Source organism: Triticum aestivum, chromosome 3B (assembly GCF_018294505.1).
Source record: "Triticum aestivum cultivar Chinese Spring chromosome 3B, IWGSC CS RefSeq v2.1, whole genome shotgun sequence".
Taxonomy (NCBI): Eukaryota; Viridiplantae; Streptophyta; class Magnoliopsida; order Poales; family Poaceae; genus Triticum; species Triticum aestivum.
Window position 1 is genome coordinate 360,925,881 of NC_057801.1, and position 19,456 is coordinate 360,945,336.

Here is a 19,456-nt window from a genome sequence, read left to right on the forward strand (position 1 = left end):
TTGGATCGGGAGGGGAGAGGGAGTGGCGTCGTGGGGGGGAGTGGGAGTGGTTGCCCTAGGGTTTCGGCCGACGGGGAGGATATGGGGAGTGGGGTGGGCCGGCCTAGGTGGTGGCCTGGTGGGCCAAGGCCGTTTGGGCCACGGCCCAGTGGGGGGGGCTCCGTTTCCTTTTTGTTAGTTTTCGGCTTTTTTTTTTGTTTTCCTTTCTTTTATTTATTTTCTTTTCTTTTAACTTCCAATTTATTTTAGTTTCAATAAAATACCAAAGTGGCACCTAAATTGTTGTTACAATTTATGGCACAACCACAAAAATGTTTCATCCCAAAATAATATAGTTTAATATTCTACAAAATACGAAAGGCATTTAATTAATGGTTTTAGCTACTGTTTTAATTAGTTTAGTTCGTTTTAACATTTTATAAAAGTGTAGTTCCTCCGCCATATTTACTTATGCATTATTTGGCTCACCCTGAACATTTTTGTTTTAATATTTGAAAAACTTTTATTGTTTGCTTGATTTTGATTTTGAATTTGTATCGTTTCGAACTAACGCGAGATTACTAACAGTAATCAAAGTGACATGGCATCGTTAACGTGGGATTACTGTAGCCTAATTATCCGGGCGTCACAAACATGCCATCATATTAACTCCGTCATAATCTGTGATTAAGTTGCTTTTTATATTGATCACCTTGGTTTAATCTTGAGGCCTATGAACTTGAACCTTAATGATAATTGAAGCATGTCATCTTTAAGTTGAGTGCATATCAAGTTTGTGTTCATATGATTCATGTAGTATGTTGTTTTGATGATTGCAAAGTGCCTACTTGCTGTTTTGGGCATATTGTAGTTATAACTTGTTTAGAGTGTATGTCTTGCACCGTTGCTCCATTTGAGCATGCTCTATATGAATCTTGCTTAGAATTGCATTTAGTTTCATATTAAATTGTTGCATCCAGGTTTTGAGCATGTGTGCTTGTGTTTTGCTTGCTTCTGAATCAATGACATGTTTAACTTGTTTTGCTCATATCTTCTAGGTCGTAGCTCCGAATTAAACGAACCTTATATGTAACTTGACTAGAAATTCGTGTAGATCATCATGGTGCACTTTAACTTGTTGTTTCACAACTTCAACTAAATGTTTTGTTCATATCTGGACTAATTTCGAAATTTGCATATGAGGACTTACCGGAATTGTTATATGTTGTTTCCGGCCTCATTTAAACTTGTTGTGATGTGATGTTCTTGTATGCATCATCTCTTGCCATGAATAGCATCCTATAGCTTTGTCATGCATCATACTTGGTTGAGCATCATGCCATGTGATGAGGACATTAATACCATTGTTACACCCACAGCCCCTACTGCTACATATACTGGACCAATTACTAGAGCTCGCGCACGCCAATTAAATTATCAGGTACTTTCGTTTCTTGGTAATGATTCTAATGTTCATGAGAATATGATGCTGCCTAAATTGGATACATTTGGTTTGCTTACAAATGAAGGGCCTAGCTTGGAGAAGGATGAACATTGGAGCAAGAACAAGCATGGAGATGATGGCATGCGCAAGGGGAACAAGAACGGAGTTATAAGTGATGATTTCAGGACTTTGAAGCCACCATAATGGGTGCATGAAGCCTTGGACGAAATATACAAGATGCCACTTCATAAATTTCGTCCCGAGGCTATTCTAGGTGCTGCGTCACCTTATTATTGGGCCAGGCCCATGTAATTTCGAAATACATAAATATAGGCTATTTTTAGAGTCCGTATGGGTGGGGAAACAAGAGATAGGGTTGATTTCGGACCCCTCCACCAAGGGCCACGAAATTCCCCCCTCTTCCTCCATATATACAGCCCTTAGGGCACCGTTTAGACTTTGGGTTTTGTTTAGATTAAAGTTCACCATAGCTGCAACTTCGCGTACTTCGTTTATGTTCAACGACCAGACAAAGGCGTCACAGAACCCCACCTTGATCAACAAAGCTTTCCTCTTATATTCGAAGTATCCAGATTGCAATCTTAGTTTCTTGCTTGTTCTTCGTTTGCCTGCAGGAAACAGACCTTCGTGGTCAGGTTGATCATGCTCCGGTGTGGTCAATAACCTCTCGGAGTTGGTTTAGCGATTGCTAAGGCGCGACGTCCTCGCACGTTCGTAGTCGGATCGTCAAAGTCGACTTCCTCCAAAACGATAGCCACTATCTCATCGAAAGACGGGACACCTTTGCCTCTATCACCATGTTTATGTGTTGTGTGTTTACCATGTTGTTTGCTTCTTTCCGATTGTGCTTCTTCTCGATAGTTCCTATTTCGTTGCGATCGTGAGGATTCCTTCGACTATTCTTGGTTCGTCTACACCCGTTCATCTTCTTCACGGACTCAATCTTCTTCCTAGCAGGATTTCAGGCAAGATGACCGTTACCTTGGATCTCACGACTATCATTGCTTTGCTAGTTGTCTCGATGCTATCGCTATGTCGCGCTACCTACGATTTGTTTATCAAGCCTCCGAAATTTCCATGAAACAGCCTCTAACCTTCTTCACCATCCCAGCAAACTGTTGTTTGACTATGTTACTGCTTTGCTCAGCCCTTCTTATAGCATTGCTAGTTGTATGTGCAGTTGCAGGTTGTTCCATGTTGGGACATGGATATCTTGGGATATCACAATATCTCTTATTTAATTAATGCACATATATACTTGGTAAAGGGTGGAAGGCTCATCCTTATGCCTGGTGTTTTGTTCCATCTTGCTGCCCTAGTTTCCGTCATGCCGGTGTTATGTTCCTTGATTTTACGTTCCTAACACAATGAGGGTTTATGGGCCCCTCTTGACAGTTTGCTTGCAGTAAAACTCTTCCAGCAAGGCCCAACATTGGTTTTAACATTTGCCTACATAATAATACTCAATTAATTAATTAGTTGGCATAGGGCGTCATGAACCTTAGGAGTTATTTCACATAAATAGGGGGGCCAGTGTGGATGGTGTTGGTCCCAAACTAGAGCACCGTGCGGGACCGCCCCTTAGCAACTTGGGGTATTTTGGTACCTGTATGCTTAGCTCATCCATCATGGCCTGAGACGAGATACGCGCGGCTACTATCAGGGTGTCGGCACGTCAGGAGGTCTTGCTGGACTTGTTTTACCATTGTCAAAATGTCTTGTGCACCGAGATCCCGAGTCTGATCGGATGTCCCGCGATGGAGGATTGTCTCCGCGGATCGTGAGCTTGTCATGGGCTAAGTTGGGACACCCCTGCAGGGTTTAAACTTTCGAGAGTTGCGCCCGCGGTTATGTGGCAGATGGGAATTTTTAATGTTCGGTTGTAGAGAACTTGACACCAGATTTGAATTAAAATATACCAACCGTCTAAGTTACCGTGATGGTCTCTTTTCGGGTACGTTCAAGAATAGAACACGGTGGGGTTATGTTTGAACGTAAGTAGTCCAGGATCATTTAGTGATCATGACTAGTTTGCGACCGTTTGCAGCTTCTCATCTTATTCTTGTACTCGTAAGTTAGCCACCATATAATGCTTAGTCGCTTGCTGCAACCTCACCACTTATACATCCATTCCCATTAAGCTTTGCTAGTCCGGATACCCTTTGTACTGGGATTGCTGAGTCCTCGTGGCTCACAGATTACTACAACAACAGTTGCAGGTACATGTTATGCGATGATCTGACATGAGAGCGATGTTTGTCTTGGAGTTCTTCTTTTGCTTCTTCTTCGTTCAGGGGTTAGGTTCCTGGTCGGCAGCCTGGGCTAGCAGGGTGGATGTCGTTTGAGTTTTTGTTTGTGTTTCATCCGTAGTCCAATGTTGCTCTTATGTATGATGTTGTTGTATTCATCTGGCATTGTATGCCTTTTGTATGTATCCCCATCTATTATGTAATGGTATGATGTAATGATATCCACCTTGCAAAAGCGTCTCAATATGCGGCTCTATCCTTGGTGGGACCTTCGAGTTCCTCTCGGATAGGATCGCATATTGGGCGTGACATGAAGCTGGTCGATTTTCGACGAAAAACAAGCTGTCTTCCATTAGTGCTCTTTGCTTGTTACCAACAAAGATGATATCCTTCATCAGTTCACCTTCGTTATATTGTGTAACACCCCGATAATCTAGCTACAGTAACCTCACCATAATGTGCCATGTCATCATGTTTTATTAAACTAATTTGCCACTTGATCAAAGTCAGAGACACATTCTGTTGCAGAGCATCCCTCGTGCATCCCCATGGACGTGCCTACATCTCTCTCAACACCTCTTGGACCCATGACTCGAGCCCGAGCTAAGGCTATTGAAGATAAGGTGAACTCGCTCCTCTCTGAACTTCCTTCTCCTACTCACGAGACATGGCTACTACCTCATTTGGAAACTCTGTGTGTGATCAGGTGCCTGGAAACGAGCCATGGAACAACTACATACAAGGGCCAAGACAGCGAGGACCCCAAGCATGATGGACAAGAAGAAGAGCTGCAGCAGAAGCTACAGGATCGGATGTCCGACACTGCCTGGACGTCCGACGAGTCCCAGGACTCGGACGACCGGACTCTCCGGACGTCCGGCACTTTACCACCCAAACCAAAACTACGGACGACCAAAGCGGCCCAGACGTCCGGACGACATGCAACCGAGCCGAATCTACGGACGACCGACAGCCTACGGACGTCCGGCCCCTCCTGAAGCTCCGGACGACTGAACCTCCCCGGACGACCGATGTGCCCACATCAGAGCCGAATCTTCGGACATCCGAGCCCTACCGGACGACCGGACCGTCCCGAGCCTCCGGACGTCCGGCACCTGGGTGACCGCACCTGCGGGCTGGAGCCCTTGTATCCCTTCGCTTTGACTTCCATTTGCACTAAGACTATAAATAGGTCGACCCCATCTCCTTTCGAGGGTTAGCGTTGATTTAGCTCAATTAGAGATAGAGCTTCGCTCATCCACCGGATCTCCTCCTCGTGAGAGACCGCGGCCTCCTCGGAGAAGATCCTATCGGATTCAAGACCCCCTCGTGGGAAGATCCCCTCATGGATTTCAAGGCCTCCTCACGGAGAAGAACGGTTCCTTTGTATCCTTACCTTTGTTGATTGTGAATCATATGTTACTCTATGTTGTCTGTGATCTAGCACTCATGTGATTGATTCTATGTTGGTTTAGTGTTTCCCTCTCGTTATCCCCGTGATTCCCTCGTGTTCTTCCGCGTGTTCTTCGTGTTTCCCCGTAGGATCCAGTCCAAATGTGAAAGATCGTCTACATAGGGTTCCACCCTACATCATATGGTATCATGAGCCAGGTTGATCACGTTTTTGGAGCCCCTACCCCTCTTTTTCTAGCTTGATTTTGTTGTTTTTGTCCTAATTCCAAAAATTTCCCACCAAAAATAGCCCCAATTTTTTTTGTGATTTGTTTATGAGTTGAGATTTTGTTGGATTTGGTCCATGGATTTGTGTTGCTGCGTGTGGATCTAGCTTTCCCCACCCTCTTCCCCTTTTCTATCCACCAAATCACTCGATTTCGACCTCACCATTTTCTTCTTCCCCGAAATCTCGTAGTTCATCCCGAGCCCGATTTTCGCCCAGGCTCCGGACGACCGGAAAAGGTCGGACGTCCGACGATGAAGTCCGGACAACCGTAAAATCCCGGACGTCCGTGAAACCCTGATGAAACTGAAGTTTGACAGTTACACCACCACAATTCCACATTCCACCACACCCTCCATACCAACATACACAAACATCTTTCCCGATACCTCCTATGACAATTTTGACACATTTTGGTCCTTGAGATTTTGAGTTGTGGCTTCTGTATCCTTTTGTGTTTCGACTATCTAGGTGCGGTTCGACTTTACCATCACCACGGCTCAACTTCGCAAGGGTCTCATCATCGCCAAGGACGGTAACTTTGACGACATCTTTTTCAAACATTGCATTTGCATTGATACCCACATTGTCCCTACTATTGCGTAGCTTACCCATCGAGACTAGCCGTTGAGTATTGCAGGCAACGTGACTTGTGCACATTAGTGATCATACTCCATAGCATACATACCATACAATAGTGGTGCATATCTTGAGATCAACTTGTGTTTCACAAAGTTGTCATTGCATACACATTTGCTATCTTGGTTAGTGAAGTTTTGCATGAGAAAAGAGCTCAAAAGTGAAAGAGCCACCCAAGCTTTTAAGCAAAGAGGAAAGATAAGTAAAGAGCTTATAAGCAAGAACCATAGCATCATACAACATTAAGATTGTCAAATCCGATCATCTTGGATCATAGCACCGAAATATCATACATATAGAATACTTGGGATAGAGATCGTTGCATTTTTGCCTAGTAGGTTGTGCACAAGTTTGCGTATCCGCCTATTGTGCAATCGTGCTAGCGTCTCTCTAGTACTGTGCAACAAGAGCATTTCGTGGTTTCCACATTTTGGCTCAATTTTGGATTCCACAATCCCATTTATCTATTTGCGTGTGTGTTTCCGTGTACCCATACTTGCTTGGTCTACTTGTTGCATTTGCAAATTTGTGAATCTTTTCCAACATTATTGAAGCTCACTTACTATTGCATCAAATTTTGTGCCACCATCCTAACCAAGCTCCACCATAAGCTTTTACGTGTGTAGGTGTGAGAACCGACAAGAATTGGTACCAACAGTGCTATTTCATTGTCTGCATTTGAGTGAACTTGATTCATCTTCAACTTCGGTCAAGGTACATTTGGTACACGTTCTTTTCCTTCTACCACTTACATTTTTCTTGGTATGATGGATAGGCCAAGTTCTTCTACCACTCCACCTCTCATCGAGAACGACGACGACATGTCATCATTCGTCCCCAAGAACCACCTATTTGGAGCTCAAAAGGCATTGCACCAAGAGCAACAAGCAATGAGGGACTACTTCGACAACAAATTCGACACTCAAAAGCAAGAGAATGATGCAAGAATGGATGAGATCCGCGCCTTGATGAGGAACCGGCGTCCTTCCACTTCTTCATCATCAAGACGGAGCCGCTCAAGTCGACACTCCGACGACACCTTCTCCGACACAAGTACACTGTCATCGAACACTCTTCGTCGAGCTGCGCGTCAAGACCATGCATCTCGGAACCCACTACATGACAAGCATTCACAAGAACAAGTCGACGAGCAAATCCCTCGTCCTCAATCAAACCAAGTCGTTTTTGCTCAAGCTCAAGAAAGGCAACGACTAAGGCACCAAGAAGAAGAACGAGCATGTCTACACCAAGAGGAACAAGACGCCGAGGCTCAACGTCTTCAACAATAACAACGTGAAGCGCAAGCTCTTGAGGCGCAACATGCCCTTCGAGATTCGAGCCGAGCCATTGCCAACCGCAATCACGAGCGGCGCAATCAAGAGGAAGCCCTTCGAGAAGAAATCCAAGAGAGGAACTACCAACCGCTATGCAACGTCAAGCTACACAAGGTCCTCCACAAGCTCTTCAAGCTCCACCTCAACTTCAAGTTCAACAAGAGCAAGTTGATCATGGACTTCCTCCGCGCCAAGAGCAACATGAGGATGACTACCCTCCACGTCAAGGATGTCACCATCACCATCACCAACAACACAATGAAGAGCAACACTATGGCAAGCTCAAGTTCACAATGCCCAAGTTCAATGGAAGCAATGATCCGGAAGAGTACCTCTCATGGGCATTGAAGGTCGACAAAATTTTCCGCTTGCACAACTATGAGGAAGAGAAGCAGATCGCTATGGCATCACTTGAGTTCCAAGATCATGTGCTCATATGGTGGGAACAAGTACTTGAACACCGTCAAGCAAGTGGTGAACCACCAATCACCACTTGGGCTCAAATGAAGGATGTCATGCGGGCACGCTTTGTACCAACCTACTACAACCGCGATCTCTTCAAGAAGCTACAACTCCTCAAGCAAGGAACAAAGAGTGTTGAAGAATACTACAAGGAAATGGAGATTGCCATGATTCGAGCCAATTTCGCGGAAGATGATGAGCAAACAATGGCACATTTCTTGAATGAACTCAATCATCCCATCAAGAAGATTGCCGACTTCCAACCCTATTCCAACCTCATTGAGCTTGTACATCAAGCAACCAAGGCGGAACGTCAAGTGCAAGATGACTTCAAGTATGCCAAGTACTCATCCAAGACCTACGGTTTCTCCAACACCCAAGCTTCAATGACTCCTTCAACATCTACATCAACCAAACCTTCTCCAAGCAACGACGCCAAGTCAAGTTACAAGAAAACTTCGGCAAGTTCAAGTCGTCTTCCTCCTACTACAAGCAACTTCAAGCCGCGTGCGTCATCATGTACTCCAACCGATGAGACCGTCAAAACAAGATCCTTCAAGTCTTTCACTTGTGGCGGCCGAGGCCACAAGTCCTTCCAATGCACGAACAAGCGCACCATGATCCTCAACGACGACGACACATATGACTCAATGAGTGAAGAGGAGATGTAAGCCCTTGAGCAAGTGGCCATGCACCGGCGCGTGAACGAGGATGAAGATGATCAAGTCTTTTGTGATGAGGATTCGAGCCCCGCTCTCGTTGTCTCCAAAGTCTTGACACTTCAACATCAACAAGAAGAAGACCAACGATGCCACATCTTCCACACTAAGGTAGGCATCAATGGAAGGTCCGTCAAGGTCATCATCGATGGAGGTAGTTGCCACAACTTGGCAAGTGAAGAACTATGTTCCAAGCTTCAATTGGTCAAGAGGAAGCACCCGCACCCCTACAAGGTTCAATGGCTAAGTGACTCCGGCACTATACGAGTCGAGCATACGGTCCAAGTCTCCTTCAAAATTGGTGCTTATGAAGACACTTTGGAGTGTGATGTGGTCCCAATGACCGTTTGCCACCTACTTCTAGGTCGACCATGGCAATTCGACCGTGGTGTCATCCACAATGGGCGCACCAATCACTATAGCTTCAAAATGAAAGGGAAGGAATATGTGCTACAACCTATGTCTCCTAGTCAAGTGATAGCCGACAAGCAAGCCACCAATCATGGAGAGAAGAGTGGAAAAGTGACACACCTAAAAGTGAGTGAGAGCCACAAGCCAAATTTGAGCGCCTCTTCGCCTAGAGAGAAAAACCTCATCCTATTTGCCACCAAAAGTGAGATAAGAGAAGTGTGTGAGAACCCATCGAGTGTGATGCACTTCGTCCTTGTGTGCAAAGATGGAGATCCAACAACTAACACCTCTCATGAGTTACCTTTAGTGTTTCAATCTCTTTTGCATGAATTCAAAGATGTTTTCCCCAATGAGCTACCTCCGGGTCTACCGCCACTACGAGGCATTGAGCATCGAATCGACCTCATCCCCGGAGCGCCACTTCCAAACAAAGCTCCATACCGTGTCAATCCCGAAGAAACCAAGGAGATTCAACGGCAAGTACAACAACTCATCAACAAGGGTCATGTATGTGAAAGCTTAAGCCCTTGCGCCGTTCCCATTATACTTGTGCCTAAACTCGATGGAAGTTTCCGCTTGTGTTCCGATTGCCGACCCATAAATGCCATTACCGTTCGGTATAGGCATCCCATTCCTCGCTTAGACGATATGCTTGATGAACTTAGTGGAGCCAACTTTTTCTCAAAAATAGATCTTAAAAGTGGCTATTATCAAATCCGCATTCAAGAAGGTGATGAATGGAAAACCGCTTTCAAAACAAAATTTGGCTTATATGAGTGGTTAGTGATGCCTATGGGTTTGTCGGAAGCACCCGGAACTTTCGTGCGTCTTATGCATCATTTGCTTAGACCTTACATTGGAGCCTTTGTTGTGGTTTACTTTGATGATATCCTTGCGTTTAGCAAAACCATGAAAGAGCACATTAATCATGTTAAATCTGTGTTGCAAACCCTCCGCAAGGAAAGCCTTTATGCGAACTTCAAGAAATGCACTTTTGGTGTTGACAAAGTGGTTTTCTTGGGTTTTGTTGTCTCTTCCAAGGGTGTCCATGTTGATGAAACTAAGATTGGGGAAATTAAAACTTGGCCCCAACCCACCAATTTGCAACAAGTGCGTAGTTTTCTTGGCCTTGCAGGATTTTATCGCCGCTTTGTGAAAAACTTTAGCACAATTGCCGCTCCTTTGCATGCTTTGAGTAAGAAGAATGCACCTTTTGTTTGGGGATCTTTGCAATCCACCGCTTTTGATGAGCTCAAGTCTTTGCTTACTCATGCTCCGATTCTTGCTTTGCCCAATTTTGACAAAACTTTTGAGGTTCATTGTGATGCAAGTGGTACCGGAATTGGCGGAGTTTTGATGCAAGAAAAACGAGCCATTGCTTATTTTAGTGAAAAACTATCCGGTGCTCAACTTAATTATCCCATCTATGACAAAGAATTGTATGCTTTAGTGCGTGTGCTACATGTTTGGGAACATTAGCTTAGACCTCATGAATTTTTCATCCATACCGATCATGAAACGCTTAAGTACTTAAAAGGCCTAACTAAGTTGAACAAGCTTCATGCCAAATGGAGTGAATTTATTGAATCTTTCCCATATGTCATCAAGTACATTAAGGGTAAAGAAAATGTTGTTGCGGATGCACTTTCATGCATATGCACTCTTGTCACTCAACTTGAGTTGAATGTTATTGGTTTTGAGCATATAAAAGAATTGTATGAGCATGATCCTTCTTTTGCTACTCCTCATGCTAAGTGTTTGACACACACATCTTGGGAACGATACTACATAAAGGATGATTATCTTATGAGAGCTAACAAACTTTGCATTCCCGAGTCTTCTCTTCGTTTGTTACTTTTGCAAGAGGCTCATTGAGGCGGACTTATGGGATACTTTGGACGCGACAAGACTTTCACCACGCTCTCCAAGAACTACTTTTGGCCCAAGATGTTCCGTGACGTCTCACACTTCAACCGTTGCTCTACATGTCGCAAAGCTAAGTCTAAAGCTCAATCCCATGGTCTTTACATGCCCCTTCCTATTCCTTATCAACCTTGGGAAGACATTAGCATGGACTTTGTACTTGGTTTGCCTAGAACTCAAAATGGCAAGGATTCCGTCTTTGTTGTTGTGGACCGATTTTCTAAGATGGCACATTTCATTCCTTGCAGCAAGATAGACGATGCTTCACATATTGCAAATCTCTTTTGTAGGGAAATCTTGCAACTTCATGGAGTGCCAAAGACGATTGTCTCGGATCACGACTTCAAGTTCTTGAGTTACTTTTGGAAGACCCTATGCGCCAAGCTCAGAATCAAGCTATTGTTCTCGTCGGCATACCATCCTCAAACCGACGGCTAAACGGAGGTGACAAACCGTACACTCTCCACGCTACTTCGCGTGTTGATCAAGAAGAACATCAAGGAGTGGGAGGAGTGTCTACCCATCGCCGAGTATGCCTACAACCGTGCAAGACATGCGACAACCGGCAAGTCCCCCTTCGAGGTCGTCTACGGCTTCAACCCGTTGTCCCCATTGGACATTCTTCCTCTTCCTCTACAAGAGCGAACCAACCTCGACGCAAGTGCTCGTGCAAGCTACATCAAGAAGATGCATGAAGATACAAGGCACACCATCGAGCGCCAAGTACAACGACTAGCGACCAAGCTCAACATCAACAAGCAACCCATGGTATTCAACATTAGTGATCTAGTGTGGCTACATCTTCGCAAGGACCGCTTCCCCAACGAACGCAAGTCCAAGCTTCTACCTCGCGCCGATGGACCTTTCAAGGTTGTCGCACGCTACAACGACAACGCCTACAAGATCGACCTACCACGAGACAAGTACAACATGAGCGACACCTTCAACGTCAAAGACCTCGCACCTTACCATGGAGATGCACCTTTTGATCCGAGGTCGGATCTCTCCCAAGGGGGGGGGAGATGATGCGGAGCATACCTCGCGCATCCCCATGGATGTGCCTACATCTCTCTCAACACCTCTTGGACCCATGACTCAAGCCCGAGCTAAGGCTATTGAAGATAAGGTGAACTCGCTCCTCTCCGAACTTCCTTCTCCTATTCACGAGACATGGCTACTACCTCATTCAGAAACTCTGTGTGTGATCAGGTGTCTGGAAACAAGCCACGAAACAACTACATACAAGGGCCAAGACGGCGAGGACCCCAAGCATGATGGACAAGAAGAAGAGCTGCAGCAGAAGCAACAGGCATCGGACGTCCGACACTGCTCGGACGTCTGGCGAGTCCCAGGACCTGGACGACCGGACTCTCCGGACGTCCGGCACTTTGCCACCCGAACCAAAACTACGGACGACTGAAGCGGCCCAGACGTCCGGACGACATGCAACCGAGCCGAATCTACGGACAACCGACAGCCTACGGACGTCCGACAGCCTACGGACGTTTGACCCCTCCTGAAGCTCCGGACGACCGACCCTCCCCGGACGACCGACGCGCCCACATCAGAGCCGAATCTTCGGACTACCGAGCCCTGCCGGACGACCGGACCGTCCCGAGCCTCCGGACGTCCGACGCCTTCCGGACGTCCGGCACCTGGGTGACCGCACCTGCGGGCTGGAGCCCTTGTATCCCTTTGCTTTGACTTCCATTTGCACTAAGACTATAAATAGGTTGACCCCATCTCCTTTCGAGGGTTAGCGTTGATTTAGCTCAATTAGAGATAGAGCTTCACTCATCCACCGGATCTCCTCCTCGTGAGAGACCGCGGCCTCCTCGGAGAAGATCCTATCGGATTCAAGACCCCCTCGTGGGAAGATCCCCTCGTGGATTTCAAGGCCTCCTCACGGAGAAGAACGGTTCCTTTGTATCGTTACCTTTGTTGATTGTGAATCATATGTTACTCTATGTTGTCTGTGATCTAGCACTCGTGTGATTGACTCTATGTTGGTTTAGTGTTTCCCTCTCGTTCTCCCTGTGATTCCCTCGTGTTCTTCCGCGTGTTCTCCCGTAGGATCCACTCCAAACGTGAAAGATCGTCCACATAGGATTCCACCCTACATCACATTCAAATTTCAAATAACAAGTCAAATTCTTGCTTCTTCAAACTGTCAAATAAAAATGTTTGATAGGTTGCAAATATTCACTCAGTATTTAACATGTAGCAACCAACATCTAATGCATATTTAAATTACCCCTAGAAGTATGTAAAGTGGCCAAGTAGCACTTATTATGCCCATTTAAATGTAAGCTTAATTTCTAACATATTCGTTTAACCTCAAACTTTTTGGGCAACACCAAAATATCGGAAAGTAATGGTGTTAGAAGTTTTAATTTTAACTAAAATCATTTAGTACCTAAACTAAATACAAAACCGTAGATAAAAGGAAAAAAGAAACACTTGAAAAAAACCTAAACTACTGGGCGCTTGGGCCCATGTTGCTCGGGAGGCGTAGCCCAGCCGCCCTCCTCCCACCTCCTGTTCACAGGAGGGCGTGGAGGCAATCCATGGCGCCCCCGGCCACGTGCCGACCATCCACGCCTCCCCCTCAACTACAAGACCCCAGCCCCTTCCTCTGGAACCCTAGCCGCTTCTCCTCGCCTCCCCTGCCGCGCCGACTCGCTAACCACCACCTCTCGCCCTCTCTTGTAGCATGCTACTGTTCGGTTACTCCTATTCTGTTGCATAGCCTGTCATTGTTGCTACATTCTTGCCAGTCTGCCTTGCTATACTATTAGGCTGTGATCACTCGGGAGGTGATCATTGGTATATACTATACATATATACATACTATACAGATGGTGACTAAAGTCGGGTTGGCTCGTTGAGTACCCGCAAGTGATTCTGATGTGGGGGCTGGAAGGACAGGGGGCTCCATCCCGGTAGAGGTGGGCCTGGGTTCTCGACGGCCCCCAACTATTACTTTGTGGCGAAGTGACAGGGCAGGTTGAGACCACATAGGCGAGAATTGGGCCTGGCCCTGGGCGGCGTTCGCGCACTACAACAAGAACTCCCATATAGCAACAGATCCATTGCAACGATCTGGGAATGTGTTGTCAGCCCTCTGCCATAGCCATGCATATATGTGTTGGAAACTTGTATGTTGCTAGTGACGTGAGCAACAATGAATACTTTGCGATGCACGCTATGTGTTATTAAGTAGCAGTTGTATGAAAGGGGGAAACAAGACTCGAACCAGCTGCAGGTATTATTTCTGCACACTAAAAAAATGAGAAAATTAGAGACTCGAACCTGCAACCTCTTGGCTGTCAAGAAAGATATGAGCCACCTCAGCTAAGGAGACTAACCGATTAACTAATGATTTCCTTCCAATAAACAATGTGAAATCAGCCGGGCCTTTAGGGCCCACGGGGCGTGCGCAGGGGGCTAGCCAGTCGGGCCGATGCTGCTTTTTAATATATGGTTTGAGGATACTGCTTTTTAATATTGATCAGTTGTCCTACTTGTACTTTTATTTTCTTCTCAAAAAAAACTTGTACTTTTAATTCTTGAAAAAGGTCCTATTTTTACGAATTCTCAGAAAAGAAAAGTTGTTCCTACGAAGTAGTTGATCCCTGCTACTTGTGCGTTACAGTCAGAAGCAATACCTATGCTACTTGTACGGGTATGATCATTTGAAATCCAATATTATAAGAAATGAAGAGTCCATTTATGTTTAAAAAATATTTTACTAACTTTCTAGTATAAGTTGGTAAAAATAACATGACATTTTTTTTGTTCTTGTAAGTAAAAATTGTTCTTGTAAATTTAAAGTGTGTTCATGCTTCTTGAAAAAACGTGAAAGTTTCAAAATTTGTTCACGGATATAAAAAATTGTTTTTGGCAAATATTTATGGTGTATTTTTAAAATGTTTGTCATGTATTTGATAAATTTTCATCATCTATTTCAGTAAAAAATCATGCATTGTTTAAAAAACCCTGCATTATAAATGCGAAATATTTTTGGAAAAACAAGTTCACTATTATAATTGGAAATACACTGTTATATATCAAAATATTTAAGAGTGTTATATATCAAAATATTTACAATTTGTTTTAAAATTGTTACTAATATATTTAAATATGTGTATTGTGCACTTAAAAAGGTTCATCATATATTTAAAAGTTTTAATATAAAAATAGTTAATAATGAAAAAGGAAGCATGGAAAAACATAGAAAAGCCCAACGTTCGTCGTTGCAGCATCGGCCCCTTTCGTCTCTTCGGCCCCGTGACATCGCCAGCTGCTAGAGGAGTAGTGAGCATCCCCATTTTTTGTTCTTAGCTCTAGTATGTCCTTGATTTCCCCTCGGTTTTGGTTCCTTGGTGGCATCAGCAAGATGAAGGCGACAATGGTGCATTAGGATAGCGGATAGGATTTTCTAGTTCTCACAGGGGCAGCGCTCGGGAGGATGGCACCGCTTTATTTATAGCCGGTCTTCCGGGTATTGATCCTCCTCAAATTCTTCTATCATGATAGAGTCGATGGAGCTCGGCGTTGATTTCGTTTACTTCCTTGGGACGACGAGGTTAGGGTTTCTCACCGTATATGCAAGACGGCGAGATCCACTGTGAGGCACTTAAGATCGATTCAAGGGTTCAAGGGTGACGACTATGGCTCCTGGGCGCTGGTCACTTAGGGTATGTGCATGAAGACTTCTAGGTTGTTAGCGACAAGGTCATGCCGACTGTGATATGGGCATGACAATAACGGTGCGTCGACCCGCTAGTAGTTCGTCGGTTGTCTAGGGACCTTGATGTAATTTTGTTATGTCTGAAGTGCTTTGTACCGTGAGATTTTACATTAGATCCGTGAATTTTCATAAAGAAGCAATAAAAAGTGTGTGGAGCTCAAAATTTATATTTTCTCTAGTTTTTTCAACTCCCCTCAATTCCTTCCCTCCATGATTTTTCATATCCCTCCAATCGTTCATGTGCAATTGATTACCCCATGATTTATCCCTATGTATACACCTAGTGAGTTATGTGTGTATTTGGGGCGATTAAGTTTGTTAGATGTTGATTTTGCACACAATTTTGAATGGGTGCTGCTAGGCGTCAACAGATTGATTCTGTGGAGAAATCAATCGGCTCGCCGACCATTAGATCCTTTCTGCATAGCCGAGTCGAAGGCCAAGAAAACAATTCTGAGATTAAAAAAAGTGTGAATAATAACTTTTATATAGTGTCGATTATGTTTCTTTTTTTCAAGAATACCATGAGATTTAGTAATCCATGAAACTTTTCACACTAGTATTATGCCAGACCAGATTTGTTACAAATAAAGTTTCAGAAATTGTTGACTCCTTTTGATTATTATTTTTAAAATTGTTTTCCATTTCGGATGCATTGGCCCCATGTTCCAGCGATCCACGTCAATGGAAAACAAGTGTTTTCTATTTTGAATTGGCAACATATATCAAACACGTATTTTTGTTCAACTTCTTGAGATAAACAATAACGTGGTTCATCTAGGAATTCTCGAACCCATCAATCAAATAAAAACTAACAATGTATTGTACTATCATGCAAAAGAATAAGCGCATGACATTGAAAAGTTTGGACACGCGTGGCGGGATCTGGTAATTTCCGGCCACCATTATTTACTCCAGATCTAAAGAAACCCCAACTTTCATCTCCCACAAACCCACCACCGCAACGCCAGACCTCTCCCTGCAACCGCCCTCTGTAATTGCGTCGCCGCTCTCATCTGGCCAACCACCGCTCGTGCCTCCACGGCCCGCCTCCTCGTCGGATGTAGCCTATATGGTGCTTTTCCACTAGTACCGGCTACCCCCGCCCCCATTGTTGACTCGCTGCTCTCCTGCCCAGGGCCACCGGCGACGAAGTCGAGCATGGTGGGGAATCCGGTCACCACGTATCCCTATGTACCTCAGTCGTTCCCATCCACCTACGTCCTCCCTCTGTTCTTCTGGATCATGCGACAGCGGTGAGGCCGATGTGGGATGACATTAGATTCGGCCTCCCTCCGCATCGCATCATCAATTTTCTCCGCCAGCCGCCCCGCCCATGGCACATACGTTCGCCTCAGGTATCTCCATCTGGTTAATTTCCGCACACTGCATCTGCAGTTTCACCCTCCACACATAGCCTCCTCAGATTTATGCCAGCTTCATGAATCTGCGTGATTCCCATCTCAATTGCTAATCAGTGCCGATTTCAAGCAAGCTTGCAGTTCAATCTAACCATGGTATGTGATCTAATGTGTTGTCCGTAATGCTAGCTTCATCCAAGGTCCTCCAAATTTGACAGAAGGAACCGCCCATGATATTCAACGAATTACTGTCCCAGCAGTTCCCCTCAAATGAGATGGTTGAATTCTTGTAGGTGCGCCACCTCGTCTCCTTAATAACCACCAGTTATGTATTCACCAGGTACTAGTAATTACAGTACGTTGCCACAAATTTATGTTGTAGTCCCCAGCTAGTCTGTCTGATTTATTTTTGTGTCTCAAATCCTAGCTCGCCACACGGTGCACACCAATCTGATTGATTTCTCAATGCTATATGTCGTGTGTTGAAATAGGTATGATTCTCCTAGCTATTCAAGCAATACTGCCCATGAGAGAATTCTCAGCTAGTTTGATTGATTTCTAAATCTTTTTTGGTCCTCGTTTAGCATATTTTCAAGTAGTAGTTTTGGATCATCATTCAGAGATGACTCGTTACAGAACTACCTAGTTTACTATAGTAACAACACTGCATTATACTCCCTCCGTTCCTAAATACTTGTCTTTTTAGAGATTTAGACCAGCGTGCTGACCCCTCTGTAATGCCTACCACTATAAGAGTTCGCACGACTTAGTCAACTATGCTAGAGCCCATAGTAGCTTGTGGCTGCACACGGAAGTTTCTAGCATGAATAATCTGATGATCCCTTTGAGCCTGGGTGGCGGTCCAAAAGAAAAACAGGCAATCGCTGGAATACCCAGGTGCCTCAATCCACCCAGATGTGTATTAAAGTTGCCACCTTAAACAAACCATTAAATTAACAATCTCACATCTGTCATGGATACACTCACCCAATCCACGTCTACTAGCATAGCATGGCATAATAAGCAAACCTAGAAGTAACTCTCAAGGGTTTGGTAGTAACAGGGCAATAGGTTCCAACCTCATCAACTACTTCCCAATACCCACATGTTATCAATCCTACTCATGCAATGTTTGAGGGGTGAAACTAATGCATAAAAACTGGGTATGAAAGGGATATGATCAAAGTGTGAACTTGCCTTGTACTGTTGATGAAGATGATTCGCACTCAAAACTCCTGATAGTTCTACTCGTCACACTGCGGTCAATCTACCGTAAGCAATCAATAATAACCACTCATAAGCAATCACTCAAAAGATCGGAGCGAACGAAGAAAACAATTCAGAAAACATCAAAACCAAGCAAATAACTTCTTGCAGCATAAACAATTTCTAACAGTACCAAAACTATGTGAATTTGGCCTTATCAGAAAGTATAGGTCAAGGGCTTCGATTTGCAAAAAGAATCAACTCAAACGGAGTTATAAAACTCAAGTTATGATCAAAAGGAGTTCAAATACTAAACTGTTTGAAATTCAAATTTTAAACTTTCAAAAACATGTTTAAGTTGTTTATCTAGATAGAGGGGATCTTAACGAAGAAGTGGGCGTTGGTTTCGTTGGATTTGGATAAACGGACAAAAGTTGTGACCGTTTGAATTCCAGGGGCTACTCTGTAGAAAAAGTATTCACAGATAGGTCCCTGACCGATATAAAATAAAACAAAAAGGCTATTTAACGAATGTTCGCTAACGAACGCTAATGAACGAAAACCGTTCGGTGCAAACCCTAACTAATGACCGTTTGCTACTTAACTAAAATGATTCGAGGGAAAAAGAAGAAAAGAAAAAGAAAAAAAAGGAAAAGGAAAAAAAACAAGATGATCTGGACCGTCAGATCCAGATCGGACGACGAGGGAAGAGGCGAGGCGTACCGCGGCTACTGTGGCTGCCGGCGGCGAGGGAGACGGCGGCGGCAGCTCGGACGTCGCGGGGCGGCGGCTCCGGTGGTCGAGGAGGGCAACGGAGAGGTCGGGGAGGGGCGCGGCGCAGCGGTGAGGTGGGTGGTGGCTGTAGGGTCGGGGAGCAGCGGGGCGACGGCGAGGAAACTCGGCTGCGGCGACAACTCCGGCGAGGCGGCGGCAAGATGCGGGAGGGGGGCGGTGGCGCGAGCAGAGAGGAAAAGACCCGGGGCCTCGAGATTTATAGGGGAGGGGAGGAGGTGGCGTGGAGGAGGGGCAAGGGGAGGCCGGGGCGGACACGGCGGTGGCCGGAGTCGTGCGGCAGCGGGTCTCCTGCGGGAGCTCGGGGACGGCGCGGGCGCGCTGGGCTGGGCTGCGGCCTGGCTGGCTAGCTGGGCCGGCCCATTTCGGCGGCGGAGGAAGATTCTTTTTTTTCTTTTTTAAATATAGACACGCAAAAAACAAAAAACAAAAACCACATAACTAAAAATGATATATAGGCATATTATATCTCAAAATTTTCAGAA